Source organism: Loxodonta africana, unplaced genomic scaffold (assembly GCF_030014295.1).
Source record: "Loxodonta africana isolate mLoxAfr1 unplaced genomic scaffold, mLoxAfr1.hap2 scaffold_556, whole genome shotgun sequence".
Taxonomy (NCBI): domain Eukaryota; kingdom Metazoa; phylum Chordata; class Mammalia; order Proboscidea; family Elephantidae; genus Loxodonta; species Loxodonta africana.
In genome coordinates this window covers 30,001-40,000 of record NW_026975279.1, presented here as the reverse complement: position 1 = coordinate 40,000, position 10,000 = coordinate 30,001, and positions in this window count along the sequence as shown.

Here is a 10,000-nt window from a genome sequence, read left to right as displayed (position 1 = left end):
GAGCCCCCCCCACCGGCAGCTCACCGCCGGCGGGCGCGGGGCGGGGGACCACCACCGGGGAACCGGGAAGCGATACGCACTGGCGGGAGGCGCGGCCCCGAGCCAGCAGCCGGAGGGACGCGGCGAGGCCAGGGCAGGGCGGCGGCGGCGGGGGAGACGCGGGCAGCGGGAAGGCGGCGGTGGCGGCGGCGGCGCGGAGGGGGATCGGACCCCCCCGCGGTCGCCGCCGCTCCCTGTCTCCTCCAGCCCACCGCCCACCCAGCGGGCAACCCTCACGCGCACGACGGCCACACGCCGCCCACCCGCCCGGCGCACACAGGGCCCGGGCCCGGGTCCGAGGGCGCGTCGCCAGGGGACACCACCGGCCGGGGAGGCCCGGTGGCGACGCCCAACGCGGCGAGGCCGGTTCGCGGTCCCAGACCGGGGACGGCGTGTGCGCGGGCCGGCCGGGCGGGGCGGGGTCGATCGACGTCGGCGAGGGAGGCGCTGCGGGGGCGGCCCCCGGCACGCCCATCCCCCCGGCCCAGGGGCACATCGCCGGGAAAGCTCCCGGGTGAGGAGGTGGGCCCGCACACCCGCGCACCGCTGGCGGCACGGGACGGGTGCGGGCGGGAGGCGGCACACAACGGCGCGGGGGCCGTCCGCCGGACGGACCCCCGGCCCCACCGCACCAGGCGCGCGACGGGAGGGCCGCACACTCACACGCACACACGGACGCGCGCGACCCCGGCGCCAGACGGCTGGCCCGGCGAAGGCCCTCCCCCGACTCGCAGGGGGGAGGCGCGGGCCGCGGCAGGCGAAGGGCGGCGCGCGGCCCCACCGCGGGGCCGGCGGACCTCTCCCTCCACACCGGGCGGGAAGGAGAGGGGGCTCTGCCTGCGAGCCACGGTCGGTGGCTTGCGCGCAAGGCGAGGGGCAGCGGCTGGGGGATCCGGCACCCCCAAGGCACCCTCGGAGATGACTAGAGAAGACTTTCTTCACCGAAGACGGGCCGTCCCCACCCATCGCCCCCCACGTTGGGCCCCCGCCAGGCGCCCGAGGGCGCCCCGGGGATGGGCGGGGGGGGCCTGCGGTATTGGTAAGCACCAGCGGGGGGGTTAAGGCACAGTGGGCCTCTGCGGCCGGGAACGGAGCCTGCCGCCTCGTGCTCACGGCGGCTCTGCCTCACCCGGGGACGGCGCGTGCTCCCGGCTCCGTGCTGCGTCCACCCTCCACTCGGGCGAGGAGGGAACGGGTGGGGCACCGCAGCGGCGACCGAGGGCCTCGGAAAGTCACGCCTTTTGAGTCGTCCGTTTTTTTTTTTTTTCCGTTTCTCTTTTAAAGCTTCTCCGCCTCATCCCGCCTCACCGGAGCCAGGCTCCGGCGAGCGCGCGGGGCCTCGCGGGTACGCGCCGCGCACACCCGAGGCTTGCCTGGGCACCTAAAAGCCCAACACACCCCCCGGTCTCCCTCTGTAGAGGGGTCCGCGCTCTAGGGCGGCCCGCGGGGGGGAGGAGGTACGACAGAGCCTAACAACGGACCGCCGGGGCCCAGCCGCGGCTACGCAGCCTGGGCCCCCACCTCGCAAGGGCGACTTCCCTCGGCACCGGCGGAAGCAACACGCGGGCCCTCCTCCTTCCGCTCTCGCTTGCCTCACGCGGGTCTCGGCAAGCACCGGGGCGGGCACGCACGCGCGCACCCCTCTCTCACCCCCGCCTTCTCGGGATCAGGCACGGCACCCTCCCGCGAGGCGTGCGTGCTCTAAAGGTCTTACCCCGCTCGACCCCCCTTCTTTTTTTTTTTTTTTTTTCCTCCACATCCTTTCTCTCCCTCTCGGCCGCACTCCTGTTTTTTATTTCTCTCGGCTCGAGGGGCGCACGCCCACACGCGTGAGCGGTGACCGGAAGGGTGGGCTGGGAACGGGGAAACGGCACCGCCACCCGGCCTCAGGCACCTGAGGGACGGCCTGGAGCGTTCCAGGGGCACCGCCAAAGGGCCACTCGAGGCGCACCGGCACCACCTGGGTGGGGCGCGCGGGTGCGTCTGACCAGAGAGCCCCCCCGCCGCGGGGGGCGGGGGAGGGCCCGACGCGAGGCAGAACACCAGGGCCACGAGCAGAGGCTGTCCTGCTCGGTCTCAGGACCCCGCCACCGCCGACGCTGGCCGCGAGGCCGCGAACGAGGGCAGATGAGCGAGGTCGGGCCGGATTCCGTGCCCCTGCCCCTCTGCGCACCACCGGCGGGCGGGGAGGAGGAGCGAGGGGCCCGCGCGCTGAGCGAGAAGAGCGGTCCCATTCGCCACGAATGTCCGTCCCTCGTCTTGGCGCGGCTCGGACCCGGCCCGGGAGAGCACGACAACACCACATCGATCGGGTCAGCCCAGGCACAAGCGAGGAGGAGAAGAACCCCCCGCCAGGGCTGCCAGGAGGCGGGCGAGGACAGCCCCGGAGAGGACCCGCTTTCTGCCTCGCCCGCCCCGGCTGCGGAAAGGTGGCCGCGAGGACCCCGCACACGGAGAACGCCTGACACGCGAGGCACGTGGGCCTGGGGGAGGGGGGGAGCGGGGCACACTCTGGCGAGCACCGCGGCCACCGCGGGTGCCTGCGACAAGGGGCACGCGGGTCAGAGGGCCCGCGGCGCCCGTGCCACGCCGCCCTCGGGCACTGGAGACCGGGGGGAGGCACCGCGGCTGGACATCTGGACGCGCGAGAGCCGGCGCACGGGCCCCAGGCGGGCGGCTCAAGCGGGGAGGAGCGGGGGAGGGCGTGGGCCGTCGGTGGACCGGCGTCTACGGACCCGTCCAGGTTTCCCATCTGCTCAGCGGGAGTCACCCAGCGAGGAGAGCGTGTCAGCACCAATCTGGTGGCCCAAATCGCCCGTTTTGGGCGAGAGAAAAGCCACGCCCCGCGGCGGGAGGGGCCCGCTCCCCACGGCGAGCCCCCGGAACTGCGGCCCGGCCATCGGTCCGTAGCGCGACCCCATGGCCCCCAGCGCCCCGCCCCCCCCCCGGAGCTCCCGGGATCCTCTGGTCGACCCGCGGGACGGGGTGACGGAGCTGGCCGGGGCCGCGCGGGCGCCCAGAGCCAGCCGCCTGCGCTGCGGCCAACGCGGGCCGGTCGGGGAACCCTCGGAGGGGGGACTTGGAAAAAATTCTCGGGCGGCGGGGCCCCTCCGAAGGTCCGGGCCCCGCGCGGGTCCGTGGCCGGGCCGGGGCGGGCCGGGGGCGGCAACCTCGGCCCGGGGACCCCCGGAGCGGGACTTTGAAAAAATTCTCCGACGGTCCGGACCCCACGCGGGACCGCGCCCGGGCCCGGGGCGCCCTCCGCGGGCCACCCCGGACCTACGCCGGAGGCCCCGGTGACGACCGGGCCGCGCGAAGGAAGGCGCGCGAACGGCCGGGGCGTGCCTTGTCCCGTTCTTCTGCCTGCGCCGTCTCGGTGCGGCCCGGTTCGGTCCAGCGCCGTCTAAAACACGGCACCCGGGAGCGCGGCGGCGGCGGCGGCGGCGGCGGCGGCGGCGGCGACGGCCACCGCCTCGGCCACATGAAGCTGCGGGCCCAATTCCGGAACGTGGCTCTGGCGCCGGCGCCCCACCGTGGCCGGGACGATCCCGCCGACGCCGCCGGCGTCCCGAGACGTCGCCTCGGCCAGCGCGGCCACAGCGCCTCCCATGTCGCCGGCGCCGGAGCTCCGGAGGAAAACGATGTCAAAGCGGCCGCCAGGTGGCGGCCGACAACCGGCGCGGGCGACAGCGGGACGGATCCGGATCGGCGGCCGGCGAGGGCGCGTCGCCGGGCGGCCGGACGCCCGGTCCCGTCCCGGCTCCCCCCCCGCCCCCCTCCCCCGCCTCCCAGCGCCGCCGCCGAACACGTTTCTCGGCGCGGGGCGGCCGGAAGGCGTTGGGGCCGGCCACGGCGCGGGGTCGGTTGGGCCAAGGGGATCCACCCGGCCGGGCCCTTTCCCGCCTCGGCCAGGACGATCCTGCCGACGCCGCCGCCGGCGTCCGGGAACGTCGCCTCGGCCAGCGCGGCCACATCGCCTCCCGCGCGTGTCGCCGGCGCCGGAGCTCCGGGGGAAGACGATATCAAAGCGGCCGCCAGGTGGCGGCCGACAACCGGCGCGGAGTGCAGCGGGACGGATCCGGATCGGCGGCCGGCGAGGGCGCGTCGCCGGGCGGCCGGACGCCCGGCCCCGTCCCGGCTCCCCCCCCCGCCCCCCTCCCCCGCCTCCCAGCGCCGCCGCCGAACACGTTTCTCGGCGCGGGGCGGCCGGAAGACGGTGGGGCCGGCCACAGCGCGGGGTCGGTTGGGCCAAGGGGATCCGCCCGGCCGGGCCCTCCTCAGGTTCCGGAGGTGTGAGCAGGCTGTGTGGCTGGCTGCTTCTCCCTGACGGAACAGCAGTGGAACGACGGTACCAGCCCACTGCAGCAGCCGCTCTGGGAATGGTGCCAGAGGGCTCCCCGCGGGGCAGGGCCGGTAAACCCTCTCTGCCCCTGAAAGGTCTCTTCCTGCCGCTGCCCCTCAGTGCGTCGTCTAAGCCCGCCTTCGACGGTCAGGACTCCCCGCTCGTCGCAGACATACTCGTTCGCTTGTGTTTCCGGGTCTTTGTCGTCAAGAGAGCTAGGCGGAAGCGTCAGCCTATTCCACCACCTTGGCCCCATCTCCCAAAGTTCCGATCCAAGGGGGTCCGGCCCAGCCGGGCCATTTCGCCCCTCAGCCAGGAAGATCCCGTCTACCCCGCTGGAGCCCTGGAGCACCATGCCGGCCAGCCGGCGTGTCCCACTCGGGGGGGGCCCTGGGAGGGAGGGAGGGAGGGAGGGAGGGAGGGAGGGAGGGAGGGAGGGAGGGAGGGAGGACCCCGGGAGGACCCCGGGAGGACGCCGGGAGCCAGGCCGGGCTCGAGGAGACGGAGCGAAGGCCCCGGGCCGCCGTGGCCAGCGCGCGCCCGCCGGGACCGCTTCCCATCCCGTCGGCGCCGCAGAGCTCCGGAGGGGGACGGTATCGAAGCGGCCGCCGGGTGACGGCCGACGACCGGAGCGAAGGGCGGCGGGGGGGTGGAACCGGGTCCACCTGGGCCCCGGCCGGGGCTCGAGGGTGGCAGAGGGGACAGACTCCCCCGGGCCGCCGGGGAAACCTCTCGGGAGCGTCATGGGGCGCGCGCGCGCGCTCGCCCCCGAAAGGGCCGAACGGGGGGGGGGCGCCCGAGGGGATGAGCGTCCACCGGGGGCGGGAGGGAGAAGAGAGCACGTCCCAAGCGTCGGACGGGCAGGTGTTCTCCGATCCGTATCCTTTGGACGGACGCGACAAACGGGACGGGATGAGACCGCCAGTCCCCGAAGTTTTCCTCCTCGTTCTTTGAGTGCCCGCGTGGCGCAGCAGGCAGACCGGGAGACGTTTTCCGCCGTCGTCCCTGTCGCCGAGCCAACGGTACGCGTGAGGCGGGTTGAACGGGCAAATTGCGTCGGGAGGGAGGGAGGGAGGGAGGGAGCCGTGCGTTTGCCGGCATCCGCGTCGCAAAAGAAAACCACGGCCGCCACCGAGAGCGTTCTTCCTCATCGCTTTCCATCCTCCCGCGACGCGGGCGGGCAAACGGGGGGCGGGGGGGAGGCCGGGAACGCCTTCCCAGAGCCGGTACGGACCGGCTCTGGGCCCCCCGGTCCGACTGGGGAGACATCTCACCGAGGGAGGCCCTCGAGGCTCTCGGGAGCGAGGCCGGACTTAGTGAGGTCCAGCGGAGGCGCGGCGGGCCAGCCGCGAACGCCCGCCCAGAGGCCCTCGGGCGGCTCGGCCCGAGCGAGTGCTCTCCGGGCTCGCGGGCGGACTCGGGAAGGTGGCGTCTCCGGGGCGGGGGGGGGGGAGGGAGAGGGGTGAGTCGGCGTCTCGAGCATCGAGAGATCTCCGGCGGCTCCCGAATGCGGGCGGGCGGGCGGGCGGGCGGGCGTGTGTGCGTGAGTCGTGGGGGTGGGGGGTGGAGTGCCCGAGGGGGGTTGGGGGGTGGGAGGCCGAGAGCGGGGCGGTGGGGGGGTCGGAGGGTGGGGGCGGTGGGGGACCACGCGCCTCGGGCCCGGGGGGTGGGGTGCTGAGGTGGGCGGGGAGTTGGCAAACGTTCCGGGTGGCCTGGTGCGTGTGCGCGCGTGCCTGCGCGCGTGCGTGCGTCCGTTCGCGCGCGCGTCCCGGTGTGCGTGCCTGCGCGCGCGCGCGTCTGTGCGGGGGCGCGTCTTTGCGGGGGCGTGTGCGCGCGTGTCCGGGCGTGTGTGCCTGCGTGTGCGCGCGTGACTGCGTGCGTGCGCGTGCGCGTCTGCGGGCGTGCCCGTGTGCGTGTCCGCCTGCGTCTGTGGGGGCGCCTGCGCACGTGAGCGCGGGTCTGTGCGTGCGTCTGTGTGTGCGTCTGTGCGTGTCTGTATGGGTTTGAGTGCGCGTCTGCGCGTGAGCGCGTGTCTGAGCGTGTGCGCCTGTGCCTGCGCCCGCGCGCGCCTGTGCCTGCGGGAGCGGGCGCGCGCTCAGGCGGACGGGCAGCCCCCCGTCGTCGCCCTCGGTCCGCCGAACGGGCGCCCCCTTGGCCGGATGGAGAGGCTTTTCTCCGCGCCCACGAGGGGAATCGCAACGGGAACCGTAAGGCCGCACGCCGGCGGCGCTAGCGCCGCCTGCCGACGAGGGCCGCCGCCGCCGATCCCCCCCCCCCGGCCCGACCCCCAGCCCCCCAACTCGGCCCGCGGTGAGGGCCGGGGCCGTATTCGGCTGGAGGGGGGGGACGGTAAGGCCGAGGGCAGCGTCGCCGTTCCCGCGTTGCACGCGTCGCCGTGCCGCGAGCGTCTCCCGGGAAGCCAGAGGAGCGAGGTGTGTGAAGCCCGTGCCGCGCGCGCGCGGACCCGACCGGGGTGTTCCGGGACGACCGACCGACCGACCGACCGACCGGCCGACCGGCCGACCGGCCGGCCGACCGGCCGACCGTCGTCGTGGAAAGCTCACGGCGGACTGGACATCTGACGGGCCCCTCCCTGTCCGAGCCGACCTCCCGAGGTACGTAGGAGGGGAAGGGTACGGTAGGCTGGTTCGGCTGGAAGCCATCCCACCCCCGGGAGGCGTCGATCGACGGGGAGGCGGGACCGGGAAGGCACCGGTTTCCAATCGGACGATGGCTGAACCTTGGGCGACGGGTACGCGGACTCCTCCGTCTTCGCCCGAGTTCGCGACTCTCTGCGGGGGGAGCTTTCCGGGAAGCGGGTGACGGGCGCGCGTGCCGTCGTCCCGTGAAGGCGCGCTACTACCAAGAGGCTCCGAACGCGGGCCGTCCTCGGGGGGCGGTTTATTTTTTCTCAGTCGGGGGGGACCCCCGCCACAGGGAGAGAAACACCCGAGTTGGAACGGTGCTCGGGTGGGGAGTAGGGCGTGGCGGTGAAGACTGACGTTCGTCATCGTCGTCGTTTCCGTTTAGATAGAGAACTGACTGCGGCGCCGCTGCCGTCGCGTGCCGTCGAGCGGCTCGGGACTCGGAGCGGCCCTAGGGGAGAGAGTCGAGCCGCCCCACGGGCTTCCCAAGGAGGAGCCGGCGGATCCGAACCGCCGACGATCTCGGTCGGCAGCCGAGCTCCGAGCCGCCGCCGCCGCCGCGCCGCCGGGGCTCCGTCTTTGCACTCGGTCTCCGGTACGCGGCGAGTTGGTTTCGCCCGAGGGGCGGAACGGCTCTCGAAGAGGAAAACCCGGTTTCAGAAAAGGAAGGAGACAGGCAGAGGGAGGGGGAGGGGGAGGGGGTGGGCGGGAGGGGTGGGGGAGGGGAGGGGGATGGGGGCAGGGGAGGCGAGGGGGAGGGGAGGGGGAGGGGTGGGGGAGGGGAGGCGGTGGGGGGAGGGACGGGGAGGGGGAGGGGGGAGGGGAGGGGAGACGAGGGGAGGGGAGGGGGAGGGGGACGGGGGAGGGGGGAGGGGGAGGGGGAGGGGAGGGGAGGGGAGGGGGGCGGGGAGGGGAGGGGAGGGGGACGGGGAGGGGGAGGGGATTGGAGGGGAGGGGGAGACAGGCATACCTGGACGCCGAGCCAGCCCGGTGACGGCGTTAGGTAGAAGAAGGACGGTAGGCGCCCACGCGCTCACGCCCGTGGCTGCAGATACGGACACGCAGGCGCGTGCACGCGCCCGTGCGCGGGCGGGCGGTACGCACGTGCCTGCCCGTGCGTACCCGCGCGGGTACACGCGCGTAGGCGTGGGCGCGCCCACACGGGCGCGCCCGCGCCGGTACGCGCGCGCCCTCGGGCGCGTCCGTGCCCGTGCGTACGCCTAGGGGTGTGCACGCGCGGGCGCCCGCCTCTACGTACCTGCCCGAGGGCGCGCGCGCGCGCGCCCGCGCCTGCACGCGCCTGCACCTTCGCACGGGCACCTGCGCGCGGACCTGCCCGCGCCCCCGCCTCTGCGTGGGATCGGCGAGAGCCGAAAGCGGTACCGCCGCCGCCGCGTTTTCAAGATCCTTTGGCTCACGCGCCCCCCCACCCCCTTCCGGCCACCTTCGGGGGGAAAGCCCAACTTCACGGACGGGCGGAGCGGATAGCCCTTCAGCTGCGCCTCCCTGAAATAGAACGGGAGGAGTCACGAGAGCCTTAGGAAACGGAGCGAGGCGACGAGAGGGTGCGTCGAAAGGCGGGCGTCGAGAACTCCGGCCACAGGCGTTTTCCTTCTGTAGGGTGTAGAAAGCACCCCGCCGCACGCACCCGGCGTTAGGGAGCTGTCTCGAGGGCCGCGGTTTCTACTCCGCCGACTCCTTTCAGTTGAGACGGGGCGCCTCCGAGCGTGTGTGTGCGCGCGACCCGAAGGCGGTCGTCGAGGGACGACGGCACCCTCGGTCCGCCGAACCCCCGCGCCCTCGGACGGACGGGTGGAGAAGCTCTCCTCGACGTCACGGAGGCGGTCCCGACTGAAACCGGAGGGGCACGTGCCGGCGGCGCTAGGCCCGCCGCCGCCGAGGACCGCTGGCGCCACCCCCCCCCACCGCCCACCACGCACCCCCAACCCCACCCCGCCTGCGCCCTTGCCGTGGGCCCCACGCTGGCGATATCCGGATCCAGTCCGACGTGGCCGCCGGCTGCCACCCGCCAGGCGGGGAAGAGGTTTGGAGGCGGCGGAGGCGGTGGGGGCGGCGGGGGGCGGCGGGGGTGTGGGCGGTGGGGGGCAGAGGAGGAGGAGGAGGAGGAGGAGGAGGAGGAGGAGGACGGACGGACGGACGGACGGACGGAAGGACGGGAACGCGCCCGCGCGCGCGTGCGCGCGCCCGCACCGCAGGGTGCCCTCCGGAGACACGGACGGGCCCACGGAGCACACGGAAACACGGAGATGGACGCGAGGGGGCGCGCGCGCGCGCGCAGCAGACACAACCCCGGGACGCCCGGGAGACACAGAGGTAGGCGCGGGCAGGCAGAACACGCGGGAACGCGGACGCGCGGCACCCACGGACACGGTCCGCTCGCGCACGCGCACGGGGGCCCGGACGCACGGCGACTCGCACGGACGGCGCGGCCGAAACACGGGAAGGTACGCCTCAGGGGCACACGCCCGCGGACCCCCCCGACAGAAGCCCGCCCGCGGCCAAACCCCGCCGCCCCCCCCCGAAGCGGGACGCCCACCCGCGCGGACGGAGGGAGGGGCGCGACGGGGCGGACGGCCGCGCCGCAGTGCTTCGGAGGACACGGCGCCCCCGCCACACACGCGCGACGCGATAGACGCGTCGCGCGCGAGACGGGGGCACGGGCACGAGGTACGTACGCCCGACCGCGCGACTCGCGCGCCCGCCGGCCGCGCGCCCGCGCGGCATCCCGAAGAGGGCGCGCCGCACTCGGACGGACGGGGCCGCGCGCGCGCGCGCACCGGAGAGGCCACGCGCGCACCCGCGCGGACACGTACGCGCACGCAGCGGCGGCGGCGGCGGCGGCGCCCTCCGGCGACACGGACGCACGCCCGGGGCACGCGGAAACGCGGAGACGCACGCGCACAGCAGACGCACGCACGGGACGCTCGGGAGACGCGGAGGTAGACGCAGGCAG